We start from the raw sequence: 13,740 nt of genomic DNA on the forward strand, positions 1-13,740 counted from the left end.
TGGACATCGAAGCTTCATTCAACATACTTATGGGAAGGCCTTGGATTCATGCTTCCAAAGCGGTAACGTCCACCCTTCACCAAAAGATCAAGATCCCACTAAATGGCAAGGTTGTGACGATCACTTCATCACCCATCAAGGCCATAATCGAGAAGCAATCAAACAATCAAGTCCTTGCGGATCCCATATACGAACTTGGGGGCTTCCAAAGTGTGAACGTCATAGAAAGTGAGTTGGCACCCTTATACTATAATCCCTACTCCAACTTGGTGGTCAACCACATACTCAAAAACCAGGGATACTTCCCTGGAATGCCTTTAAACCCAATTCGGAAGAACACCTTTGCACCATACAAGAAAGGCAACTCATCAAGAATACCACTTGGGTTAGGATACAAACCCACGCGAGAAGAAGTTCTCGAAATGCTCGCCCAAGTCCAAAATCGCAAGTATGTAGGAGTCCAAATGAGGCCATATCTACCTACCTTGAATGGATACTTCGTTCAAGAAGGAAGTTCGGAACTCTTTCATGGATTTCCCGAACCTTGGCATTACCTCGAGAAGAAGTTAGCCGGAATCGAGATCTTTCACGATTGCTACTTCATCCCTCCATAAACGGTTCCTACCGTCAAAACCCGTCAAGCACCTTGCTTAGACGAACAAGTTGTTAGCCTCCTATTTGGAGAGGACCGATTTGTTAGGGCCGCGCAGGATGAGATCATTACTACGATACTTCAAGACGATCGCTTCAACCCCACCGCCTTGATCACGGAAATCGACACAAAGCGGCGAGAAAGGGTGGAGGAAATCAATCAAATGGACCAACAATCAAGGAAGACTCTTCAAGCTCACCACTGGAGAAGGAGAGATGTTCAAAGAAGAACCGGAAGACGACGAGTTCGAATCGATTCGGAGTCGGAGTCGAGTCGAGTCTAGAGAAGTCATTAGAGAGTCTACTCCCGTCGTCATCCCCACTCCCTTCGTTTCTCCTAGCTTATTTTCAAGTAGTCACAGTAGTTCGGGAAATGCCCCACCATCGTCCCTTTGCCGCCACTATCCATCGATCGGTTGGCTCATTTGTTTCAACTTTACTCAAATCTTAATATGAATAAATCAGGTTCGGCTTACTCTTTGCGTTATCTTGAGTGCAACTGTTTATGATGATACCGAGAATGACCAAAACCCGGACTCGACCGAAATACCTCCCTACGTAGCCAAAGAAATACTACGGGAAGGGGAAGGGGGACCTGTAATTGAGGACACCGAACCCATCAATGTAGGAACTGAACTAGAACCCAAAGAACTTAGGATAGGGACTACCTTGAGCTCTACCGAACGGGCCGACTTCATAGATCTCCTAAATGAATTCAAAGACGTTTTCGCTTGGTCCTACAAAGACATGCCAGGATCGACAGGATATTGCCGAACATAGGATTCCGATTAAGCCAGGTTTCAAACCTGTGAAACAAAAGCTTCGACGAATGAGAACAGAATGGGCTCTAAAGATTAAGGAAGAAGTTGACAAGCAATTCAAAGCCGGGTTCATCAAAGTTTCCGAGTATTCGACATTTGGGTAGCTAACATAGTACCCGTGCACCCAAAAAGGATGGGAGAATCCGAGTTTGTGTTGACTTTAGGGATTTGAACAAAGCAAGCCCAAAAGACGACTTCCCTCTACCTCACATTGACATATTGGTAGACAATACTGCAGACCACGCATTACTATCCTTCATGGATGGATATGCGGGTTACAACCAAATCAAAATGGCCATGGAAGACATGCATAAGACCGCGTTCGTCACCCAATGGGGAACCTATTGCTATACAGTGATGCCGTTCGGATTGATCAACGCCGGAGCTACATACCAACGCACCGCGACTACACTTTTAACGCCCCGTAAATTGCGGACCGTTAATATATTTCAGAAATAATTTATTAATCAAAATAAAAGTGATAATTAAGTATTTAAAGTAAAAATAATTTAAAGAAATATAATTTTATTATATTTTGAAGAAAAGTATTTATTTTGATAGTTTTGAAATGTTTAAAAATAGTTTAAACCGTGTAAAATCTTTTATTTTGAATTAAGGGCGTATCGGGGGGAAAATGACAATTCGTTTGAACGTTGGGTAAACGAATTTGGAAATGGGTCATGTGAATACTCAATTTTATTGTAATCTCGTGTTTAAAGACTTTGGACTTGACGGAATTTGCATTTGACTTACGGATTTAATTATTATTGAAACGAGTCAAAACCGACTCGTTAAAAATCCCGACTAAAAATCCCGCACGTACTTTTTCTCCTTTCCTTTCTCCTTTCACGCGCACACACTCCCCCTATTCCTTCTTTTTCTGATTTTGTTCATCATCCTCATCAACATATTACAAAAAACACCATTAAACATAATTCAAGCTCAAAATCGTCATAAATCCTTCGTTTCTTGTCCGTTTTTCGCGAAATTTACCTTTCCGGAATCCCCTCGCCACGATCTACAACTTAGTATGTTCTAATTTCAGTTTTCATTAAGTTTTTTTTAGACTAATTTTCGGAAATTCGGTATTTGTGTTTAATTTTTGTGTTTTTATTGTTTAATTAGGTGAAGGATTGGAAGACGAGTTCGGGGACTCGTATATTGTAGAGGATAGCGGTTAGTTGTGGTTAGGGTTTCGGTTTTGAGGACTAATTGCTCATTTTCTAGCTTAAGGTAACATATTTCGAGCTACTCGACGAATTATCGTCACATGTTTTTGATTTTTGTATGTTTGGTGAATTTTTGTTTGGGTAGTAATTTTTCACATGTTAAACTTAGTTGCATGCAAGCTTAATTTGTGCCTTTTGGTAGTTTAAATTATCAAAATTGAATTGGGGACGATTAATTAATTTCCAGACGGTCTTATAATGTATAAAAATGAAAAAAGAAGAGGAGAAATGGTCCGCAAAGCGGGCCCGGCAGCAGCCGGCAGGCCGTGGCAGGCCCGTGGTAGGCCCACGGCTAGCCCATGGTTGGCCCGGGTCGGTCCGTGCTTGTTTCGCGGGTTTTCGTGCAATCTTGGTCTTTCAAAGGGTTAATGAATATTAGAATAGTATAAGTAACAAAAGGGTAGTAATTTGAATTGAAGCATACTAGTAACAAATATTATGTTAACGGAAAAATTGTGCTTATATTAATAGTTATCACATGTTAGGATAGTTTACAAAATGAAATTGTAATTAATAGGCTCAAAATGAATTTTATAGCTATAATTGTAATGCTTTGTTGATTGTGCCAAAACCGAGCCTTAGTCCCTTTGGTCGATGCGATGTCGATTAATTGAGTGATTGGTCACCGCAATTTGACCCGTACTCGCCGCAGGCTGGGGTTGCGGGTAAAAATTCGGTTGAATGAATTAGATAATCGGCCTTTTTCTTGTTTTAGGCCATTTATTATATCTCTATTTCACATGTGTAATTAATTGAATTTAAATAGCTTCTTATTTAGTTAGTTGAATTTTAATAGCTTCTTATTTTGTAGAAATGGCCCTAGTTTCCCCTAAAGCCTTTTATATTGTTATAATTGCTAGGATTGGAAATTAGTATTGAATACTTATTGAGGAACTGTTGGGATTGTATCTTTGTAAATAGACATTTATATAGCTTTCACATGATAGAATGTTAGAATTTATGTTGGTAAGTAGGACTTTTTGCCCTCTTAAGGTTAAGTGGGTGTCTTACTTGACTTATGTGGTGAGTTTTGGGTGGTGTGGGCTAAAATATTCAAGCTGGGACTAGCTGTGACTAGGTCCTAGGTGAGTATTTCGGCCTTCATCATAGATAGGTCTTTATAGTCTCTGACGAGTATATGTTCACTGCTTGATAGCCTTTGTGTTCCTGACTAGTGGATGTTTATCCAAGTTGGGGCATGACCTCAGGTACTAATTTTGATAGTATGGGGTCAGCTTAAGTACTAGCCGACCCTTCGGTGGTGTCCTTAGGGTACTCACTTCACTTTGTTTTAAAAAAAAGTTGTGAGTCTTGGGTGCGGTGGTGTGTATCCGCATGTCTAGGTCTGCGCAGATTTTAGGCTAGGGTTGTGTTGTCTCTTGGCCATGTTTTCTTAATAGTAACCGCTGAGCCAAGATACCGGTTCGATTACCTTCCCTACCTCGTGGTATAGACTTGAGTTACAAAGTGACTATTGACCGTACTAAGAACTTATGCCTGTCTTTGATATATTGCCCTTTCTTGTATGGTGATTTTATGAACTGTAATAGGTGAGATGTAAGCGGTTCTGATTGATAAAGTTTGGATTACTACTTGTTATCTGATTCACATGATAGTTTAGTTTGGTCAGTTTAGGGGTCATTTGTTAGAATACATGAAAAGTAAATGGTTTATCAAATTGTTTACATGTTACATTACATGTTACATTAATTTTGACGATTCGTGGCTGGGAGGACTCGAAGTTACTCCCCACTGAATTGTGGCTTTCGTGTTTGTATAAAATGCGATTGACAGGTTGTTGATGCTTTGTTGGGGGTCACAGACGGCTAGTGAGCAAGGAACCTTGGACCTAGTTTGGCTATTTTATTAGTAAACCTTTTACACTTTTGGTTTGTATATAATTTGAAGGGACATATGTCTCCCTTTCTATTTTTGGTTTGTATCCATATATTTCCGCGTCTTTAGTTATAAATGTAAGTCAGTTCATCAGCTGTTGCAGGGTTATGACACTCTTCTTGAGTTAGAATTGGTTGTGAATGGTTTAGTTAGAAATTTTTTTGAAATTGCAGGTTTTGGACTAGTTGAACCATTTACAAACATATCCTACCAGTTTTTCTGTAGAATTTTCGTATATAATTAAGGCTAGATTTAAGGGTGTCACAGTTGGTATCAGAGCCTATTGCTCCCGATGCACGTTTGTGCACCCCACTTAGAAATCACTTGACCTCTAAATAATAAACTTGAGAGAAGGGTAGGATGGGTAGAATTAGGATTTTATGTGGTAGTCTGTTTGTGATTGCTAATTGATAGGTACTAATTAATTTTCTTCTTTTTAAGATGGCTCCGCCAAGAAGAGATATTGATGATGCTATCTTACTAGTTCTTACCCAAATTCTCCAAAATCAACAAAATCAACCAGCTCCTCCTCCGCCTGCTGAGGGTACTCCTGGCACCTATACCTGGGTGGCTAATCAGCTGACCCGAATCAACACTCCCACTTATGGTGGAGAGATTGATCCAGCTGCTCTTACAGGGTGGTTTAGGGAGTTGGAGAAAAGCTTTACTCTATATGATGTCAAGGAGGAACATAAAGTGAAGCTAGCCTCTCACTTCCTAGTACGAGAAGCAGACCGGTGGTGGTCCATGACTGGACCTACCGTCTCAGCTGAACCAGGATTTTATTGGGTACGTTTCAAGGAGTTAGTGGAGGCCCGTTTCTATCCTCAAGAGCTGAAACAGCAAAAGTTGAAGGGATTTATGGAGTTGAAGCAAGGAAGTCTTCCAGTTCAGACCTTCACTGATAAATTCAATGAATTGGCTCATTATGCCACTAGATTAGTGAAGGATGACAATGAAAAAGCCTTCTTCTATCTTGAAAAGCTCTCTCCTAAGATCAAAAGTATGGTCCGTCGGGATTCTACTAGCTTTGTTTCCATTTATAATGATGCTCTATGGGCCGAGAATTCATTGAAAGAGATTGAAAATGAAGCTCGTGCAACTAGTTCTAGTCTTGGCAAGAGGCCTTTATATCCCTCTTCAAGGGCCTTTACTCCTTCACCTAGGTTCATCTCTTCTCCCTCTGACTCAAACAAGAGAAGATTCGTTTCTAATGTTCAAGCTAACCGGGGTGGTCAATCTTCAGCTTTTAGTGACACTAAAGGTACTAGAGACCGACTGTGCTATAACTGCAAGAAACCAGCACACCCTGGTAAATGCTTCATTGACCCTATCATATGCTTTACTTGTAACAAACCGGGTCACAAGGCTAGTGTTTGCCCGGAGAGGAAGGTGATGGCTCCTACCACTCCTGTCGTCCCAGTGAGGCCTGTGAGGCCGAAGGGTCGTATCTTTGTCATGAGCCGAGCAGAAGCTGAGGCACATCCTGATATCATTACTGGTACATTTTCTATTTTTGATGTTCCTTGTTTGGTACTATTTGATACGGGTGCCTCTTTATCTTTTATTTCAATAAAACTTTCCAATAAGTTATCACTTGAATCATCACAAGAAGAAAGCACATCTATATCCTTACCCTCTGGTGATATCTTTTCCTGCTCAAAAATCTATCCGGAAGTTCCTATTTCTATTATGGGATCAATATTTCCAGCAAATCTTTTCCAATTTCCGCTTGAAGAATTTGATGTCATTTTGGGCATGGATTGGTTACATACCTATCATGCTCGATTTGAATGTAGAGACCAGAAAATAATTCTTACAAGCCCTTCAGGTCACCGTGTGTCTTATCAAATGGTTAAAAGACAAACCGGTACTAAATTAATTTCTGCTATGAAGTTTATCAATGCAATGAAAAAGGGTCATCAAGCCTTTTTATGTATGGTGACTACTTCTGATTCTTCCTCTCTACCTCCTAAAGAGAACATTCCAGTAGTATGTGAATTTCCCGATGTATTTCCTGATGAGCTACCTGGAATTCCTCCTGAAAGGGAAGTTGAATTTGCTATCGATCTTATTCCTGGTACCGGCCCTATTGCTAAAGCTCCTTATAGGGTGGCACCGTCTGAATGAAAGAGTCAAGACTCAGCTGGATGATTTGATTGCCAAAGGTTTTATTCAACCTAGCTTTTCACCTTGGGGTGCTCCTGTTCTCTTTGTAAGAAAGAAGGATGGATCTATGCGATTATGCATAGATTATCGTGAGCTCAACCGAGTTACTATCAAGAACAAATATCCTCTTCCTAGAATTGATGATCTTTTCGATCAGCTCCGTGGTGCTTCTACTTTTTCTAAAATTGATCTTCGTTCGGGCTATCATCAAATTCCAGTCCGAGAAGCTGATATTTCTAAAACTGCCTTCAGTACGAGATATGGTCATTTCGAGTTTACGGTGATGCCATTCGGTTTGACCAATGCTCCAGCTGTATTCATGGATCAGATGAACCGTACTTTTAGAGAACACCTCGACAAGTGCGTTGTGGTGTTCATTGATGACATCTTGATCTATTCTAAATCTGAAGAAGAACATGTCCAACACCTTCGTGCTATTTTGGAGATTTTGCGCCGTGAAAAATGGTATGCTAAATTCTCTAAATGTGAATTCTGGTTACCTAAAGTGACCTTCCTTGGGCATGTCATTTCAAAAGAGGGTGTTATGGTAGATCCTTCCAAAATTGAAGCCGTTGTTGATTGGAAAAGTCCAACCAATGTTTCGGAAATCCGTAGTTTCCTAGGCTTGGCGGGTTACTATCGACGATTTGTGAAGGATTTTTCAAAGATTGCTAGGCCGATGACTCAGCTGTTGAAGAAAGAGTCTAAGTTTGTGTGGTCTGAAGAATGTGAAAATGCCTTCCAGGAATTGAAAAAGAGGTTGACTACCGCTCCGGTGTTGACCTTACCTGAAGAAGGAGTGGACTTTGATGTTTACTGTGATGCTTCTAAGCATGGTTTAGGTTGTGTCTTGATGCAAAAAGGGAAAGTCATTGCTTATGCCTCTCGATGACTTAGAGTTCATGAGGTTAACTACCCGACTCATGATCTTGAATTAGCTGCGGTAGTACATGCTTTGAAGATTTGGAGACACTACCTCATTGGAGTCCATTGCAACATCTACACCGACCACAAGAGCCTAAAATATCTTTTTACCCAAAAAGAGCTGAACATGAGACAGAGGAGATGGTTAGAATTGGTGAATGACTATGATGCCAATCTAATATATCATGAAGAAAAAGCTAATGTGGTGGCTGATGCTCTTAGCAGAAAATCCTGTCATTCCTTGAATTCTTTTCGGGACTTACCTCCTGAACTTGCCTTAGAACTTCAAAAATTGGGAGTAAGCCTTGTAAAAAGGGGCTCTCATCATCTTGATGCCATGTCAGCTGAACCTGACTTCCACCGTGAGATCCGTACTTGCCTTCCTAATGATCCTACTTTCATATCCATTCGAGCTAAAATTCAACTTGGGCAAGCTAAGGATTGTAAGATTGATGATGATGGGTATCTCCGTTATCATGGTAGAATCTATGTTCCGAGTGCAGCTGATTTGAGAAAAAGAGTTCTTGATGAAGCACACCTTTCTCCTTACTCCATTCATCCGGGAGGTACCAAAATGTACAAAGATTTGAGATTGCAATTCTGGTGGCCTAGGATGAAGATTGAAGTTATGGAGTATGTCAGTAAATGCCTCACCTGTCAGAAAGTAAAGATAGAACATCAAAAGCCCGGGGGTTTACTTCAACCCTTGGATATTCCTCTTTGGAAATGGGAGTCTATATCCATGGATTTTGTGATGGCTTTACCCAGAACTTCCACTGGGAAGAATGCTATTTGGGTGGTTGTGGACCGATTGACTAAATGTGCTCGGTTTATTCCCATCAAAGAGACCTGGAGATTAGAAGTTCTAGCTGGTGCCTATGTAAATGAAGTAGTACGCTATCATGGGGTTCCTAAAGATATAGTTTCAGATCGAGACCCTCGATTTTGTTCTCGTTTCTGGACTGCATTACAGGAGGCCTTGGGTAGTAAACTATTAATGAGCACTGCTTTTCATGCCGCCACTGATGGTCAAACTGAGAGGACAATACAAACTTTAGAGGATCTTCTTCGTGCCTGTGCCTTAGATTTCCAAACTTCTTGGGAGAAATGTTTACCTCTGGTTGAATTCTCTTACAATAACAGCTATCAAACTTCCATTAAAATGGCACCATATGAAGCTCTGTATGGTAGAAAATGCCGTACTCCTGTCTGTTGGGATCAAACCCAAAATGTTCCAATGTTAGGCCCTGATTTGGTGACCGAGTCCATTGAACAAGTTAAGATCGTTCGGGAGCGGATGAAAGCCGCTCAGGACCGTCAAAAGTCATATGCTGATGTCCGTCGTCGACCACTTTCCTTTGAGGTTGATGATCAAGTATTTCTTAAAGTGTCACCTATGAAAGGGGTGAAACGGTTTGGCGTTAAAGGGAAGCTGAGCCCTAAATATATTGGACCTTTTCAGGTGATTGAAAAGATTGGTCCAGTTGCTTACCGTTTAGAATTGCCCCCAAATCTGAGCAAGGTTCACAATGTCTTCCATGTTTCTCAATTGAGGAAGTATATTAGTGACCCTAGCCATGTAATCCAAGAAGAAATTCTTGAATTGGAGCCTAACTTGGTGGTTGAAGAAAGGCCAATTCGGATTCTTGACAAAGCCAACAAGCAACTTAGGAGCAAAGTTGTACCTCTAGTCCGAGTTCTTTGGCGTTGTGGAAATGTCGAAGAAGAGACTTGGGAGACTGAAGCTTCTATGTTAGCTAAATATCCTGAATTATTCTCGTAAGGTATTCTTTTTCTTACTCTTTTTCCGAGTTTCTAAACTTTGTATAATCATATTTAGTAAAGATAGTATTCTTACTATAGAATATTAAACTGAAAGTTTGAAAATGCTTTTATGGTTTTCAATGGTTTTAACATTAGTGAATGTTAAATCTCGTTGTTGGTGACGTCCCAATAATGGGTTTTCTCATTTATTGGTGAAGAAGTATTTTTATATCTTGATATGAATATGGATGTTCTTGTCTGATCAACAAGAGTATCACCGTTTCATTGAAAAGATACCTATATTTTCTTATAACTATAATTTCTCCTTCTAAGTTTCGAGGACGAAACTTTTTAAAAGGAGGGGTGATTTTAACGCCCCGTAAATTGCGGACCGTTAATATATTTCAGAAATAATTTATTAATCAAAATAAAAGTGATAATTAAGTATTTAAAGTAAAAATAATTTAAAGAAATATAATTTTATTATATTTTGAAGAAAAGTATTTATTTTGATAGTTTTGAAATGTTTAAAAATAGTTTAAACCGTGTAAAATCTTTTATTTTGAATTAAGGGCGTATCGGGGGGAAAATGACAATTCGTTTGAACGTTGGGTAAACGAATTTGGAAATGGGTCATGTGAATACTCAATTTTATTGTAATCTCGTGTTTAAAGACTTTGGACTTGACGGAATTTGCATTTGACTTACGGATTTAATTATTATTGAAACGAGTCAAAACCGACTCGTTAAAAATCCCGACTAAAAATCCCGCACGTACTTTTTCTCCTTTCCTTTCTCCTTTCACGCGCACACACTCCCCCTATTCCTTCTTTTTCTGATTTTGTTCATCATCCTCATCAACATATTACAAAAAACACCATTAAACATAATTCAAGCTCAAAATCGTCATAAATCCTTCGTTTCTTGTCCGTTTTTCGCGAAATTTACCTTTCCGGAATCCCCTCGCCACGATCTACAACTTAGTATGTTCTAATTTCAGTTTTCATTAAGTTTTTTTTAGACTAATTTTCGGAAATTCGGTATTTGTGTTTAATTTTTGTGTTTTTATTGTTTAATTAGGTGAAGGATTGGAAGACGAGTTCGGGGACTCGTATATTGTAGAGGATAGCGGTTAGTTGTGGTTAGGGTTTCGGTTTTGAGGACTAATTGCTCATTTTCTAGCTTAAGGTAACATATTTCGAGCTACTCGACGAATTATCGTCACATGTTTTTGATTTTTGTATGTTTGGTGAATTTTTGTTTGGGTAGTAATTTTTCACATGTTAAACTTAGTTGCATGCAAGCTTAATTTGTGCCTTTTGGTAGTTTAAATTATCAAAATTGAATTGGGGACGATTAATTAATTTCCAGACGGTCTTATAATGTATAAAAATGAAAAAAGAAGAGGAGAAATGGTCCGGCAGCGGGCCCGGCAGCAGCCGGCAGGCCGTGGCAGGCCCGTGGTAGGCCCACGGCTAGCCCATGGTTGGCCCGGGTCGGTCCGTGCTTGTTTCGCGGGTTTTCGTGCAATCTTGGTCTTTCCGGGTTAATGAATATTAGAATAGTATAAGTAACAAAAGGGTAGTAATTTGAATTGAAGCATACTAGTAACAAATATTATGTTAACGGAAAAATTGTGCTTATATTAATAGTTATCACATGTTAGGATAGTTTACAAAATGAAATTGTAATTAATAGGCTCAAAATGAATTTTATAGCTATAATTGTAATGCTTTGTTGATTGTAAAACCGAGCCTTAGTCCCTTTGATCGATGCGATGTCGATTAATTGAGTGATTGGTCACCGCAATTTGACCCGTACCTGTCGCAGGGCTGGGGTTGCGGGTAAAAATTCGGTTGAATGAATTAGATAATCGGCCTTTTTCTTGTTTTAGGCCATTTATTATATCTCTATTTCACATGTGTAATTAATTGAATTTAAATAGCTTCTTATTTAGTTAGTTGAATTTTAATAGCTTCTTATTTTGTAGAAATGGCCCTAGTTTCCCCTAAAGCCTTTTATATTGTTATAATTGCTAGGATTGGAAATTAGTATTGAATACTTATTGAGGAACTGTTGGGATTGTATCTTTGTAAATAGACATTTATATAGCTTTCACATGATAGAATGTTAGAATTTATGTTGGTAAGTAGGACTTTTTGCCCTCTTAAGGTTAAGTGGGTGTCTTACTTGACTTATGTGGTGAGTTTTGGGTGGTGTGGGCTAAAATATTCAAGTCGGGACTATTTGTGACTAGGTCCTAGGTGAGTATTTCGGCCTTCATCATAGATAGGTCTTTATAGTCTCTGACGAGTATATGTTCACTGCTTGATAGCCTTTGTGTTCCTGACTAGTGGATGTTTATCCAAGTTGGGGCATGACCTCAGGTACTAATTTTGATAGTATGGGGTCAGCTTAAGTACTAGCCGACCCTTCGGTGGTGTCCTTAGGGTACTCACTTCACTTTGTTTTAAAAAAAAAGTTGTGAGTCTTGGGTGCGGTGGTGTGTATCCGCATGTCTAGGTCTGCGCAGATTTTAGGCTAGGGTTGTGTTGTCTCTTGGCCATGTTTTCTTAATAGTAACCGCTGAGCCAAGATACCGGTTCGATTACCTTCCCTACCTCGTGGTATAGACTTGAGTTACAAAGTGACTATTGACCGTACTAAGAACTTATGCCTGTCTTTGATATATTGCCCTTTCTTGTATGGTGATTTTATGAATCGTAATAGGTGAGATGTAAGCGGATTCTGATTGATAAAGTTTGGATTACTACTTGTTATCCGATTCACATGATAGTTTAGTTTGGTCGGTTTAGGGGTCATTTGTTAGAATACATGAAAAGTAAATGGTTTATCAAATTGTTTACATGTTACATTACATGTTACATTAATTTTGACGATTCGTGGCTGGGAGGACTCGAAGTTACTCCCCACTGAATTGTGGCTTTCGTGTTTGTATAAAATGCGATTGACAGGTTGTTGATGCTTTGTTGGGGGTCACAGACGGCTAGTGAGCAAGGAACCTTGGACCTAGTTTGGCTATTTTATTAGTAAACCTTTTACACTTTTGGTTTGTATATAATTTGAAGGGACATATGTCTCCCTTTCTATTTTTGGTTTGTATCCATATATTTCCGCGTCTTTAGTTATAAATGTAAGTGGGTTCATCATTTTGTTGCAGGGTTATGACACTCTTCTTGAGTTAGAATTGGTTGTGAATGGTTTAGTTAGAAATTTTTTTGAAATTGCAGGTTTTGGACTAGTTGAACCATTTACAAACATATCCTACCAGTTTTTCTGTAGAATTTTCGTATATAATTAAGGCTAGATTTAAGGGTGTCACAACACTCCTACATGACATGATGCATAAAGAAGTTGAGGTATATGTAGATGACATGATCGTCAAATCCAAGGAAAGAGAGGGACATATCGCGAACCTTCGCAAGTTCTTCGCAAGGCTACGGAAGTACAACATGAGACTCAATCCTCTGAAATGCACATTTGGGGTAACGTCTGGCAAACTCCTAGGATACGTCGTTAGCCAACGAGGCATAGAAATAGATCCTTCCAAAATCAAAGCTCTGATCGAAATGCCACAACCTCAAACAGAAAAAGAAGTCAGAGGATTCCTAGGAAAAGTGCAATACATAAGTCGATTCATATCGAAACTTACGATGATTTGAGAGCCTATCTTCAAGAAACTCAAGAAAACAGACCACACCATGTGGGACGACGACTGTCAAAAGGCGTTCGACAGAATCAAGGAGATATTGGCTAAACCACCAGTGCTCATGCCACCACAACGAGATCAACCTCTTGGTTTATATCTCACAGTAACTGAAACTGCCATGGGTGCTATGCTAGCTCAAACCGTAGGAAGTGAAGAAAGAGCTATTTACTATCTAAGTAAGAAGTTCTTGGAATACGAGTGCAAATACTCACAACTCGAAAAGACATGCCTCGCTCTTGTGTGGGCAACAAAGAAGCTACGTCACTACATGCTTAGCTACTGCGTCAAGATATTCTCCAAAATGGATCCAGTCAAATACCTCTTCGAGAAACCCGTTCTCAACGGACGTCTGGCAAGATGGACCATGATGCTCTCGGAATTTGACCTCAAATATGTGCCACTGAAAGTAATAAAGGGTCGCGCCGTCGCCGAATTCTTCGCAGAAAATCCCATCAACGACGCACAAACCATAGATACTTGGTCATTTCCCGACGAGGATATACTTCAAACTGATGTAGACTCTTGGGATCTATACTTTGATGGAGCATCAAACCTA

General features: G+C 39.6%; 2 long non-coding RNA genes across 2 annotated transcripts; both read left to right on the top strand.

Moving 5' to 3' along the window:
• Positions 1-2,367: 2,367 nt before the first annotated feature.
• LOC141626954 (uncharacterized) lies at positions 2,368-4,745 on the top strand. Its single transcript, XR_012536514.1, has 3 exons — positions 2,368-2,500; positions 2,598-2,705; positions 4,496-4,745. It is a non-coding gene; the product is annotated as an uncharacterized LOC141626954 (long non-coding RNA).
• Positions 4,746-10,304: 5,559 nt separating this feature from the next.
• Positions 10,305-12,603, top strand: LOC141627269 (uncharacterized). Its single transcript, XR_012536829.1, has 3 exons — positions 10,305-10,437; positions 10,535-10,642; positions 12,430-12,603. It is a non-coding gene; the product is annotated as an uncharacterized LOC141627269 (long non-coding RNA).
• The last annotated feature ends 1,137 nt before the right edge of the window (positions 12,604-13,740 follow it).

Source organism: Silene latifolia, chromosome Y (genome assembly GCF_048544455.1).
Source record: "Silene latifolia isolate original U9 population chromosome Y, ASM4854445v1, whole genome shotgun sequence".
In the NCBI taxonomy this organism is placed as follows: domain Eukaryota; kingdom Viridiplantae; phylum Streptophyta; class Magnoliopsida; order Caryophyllales; family Caryophyllaceae; genus Silene; species Silene latifolia.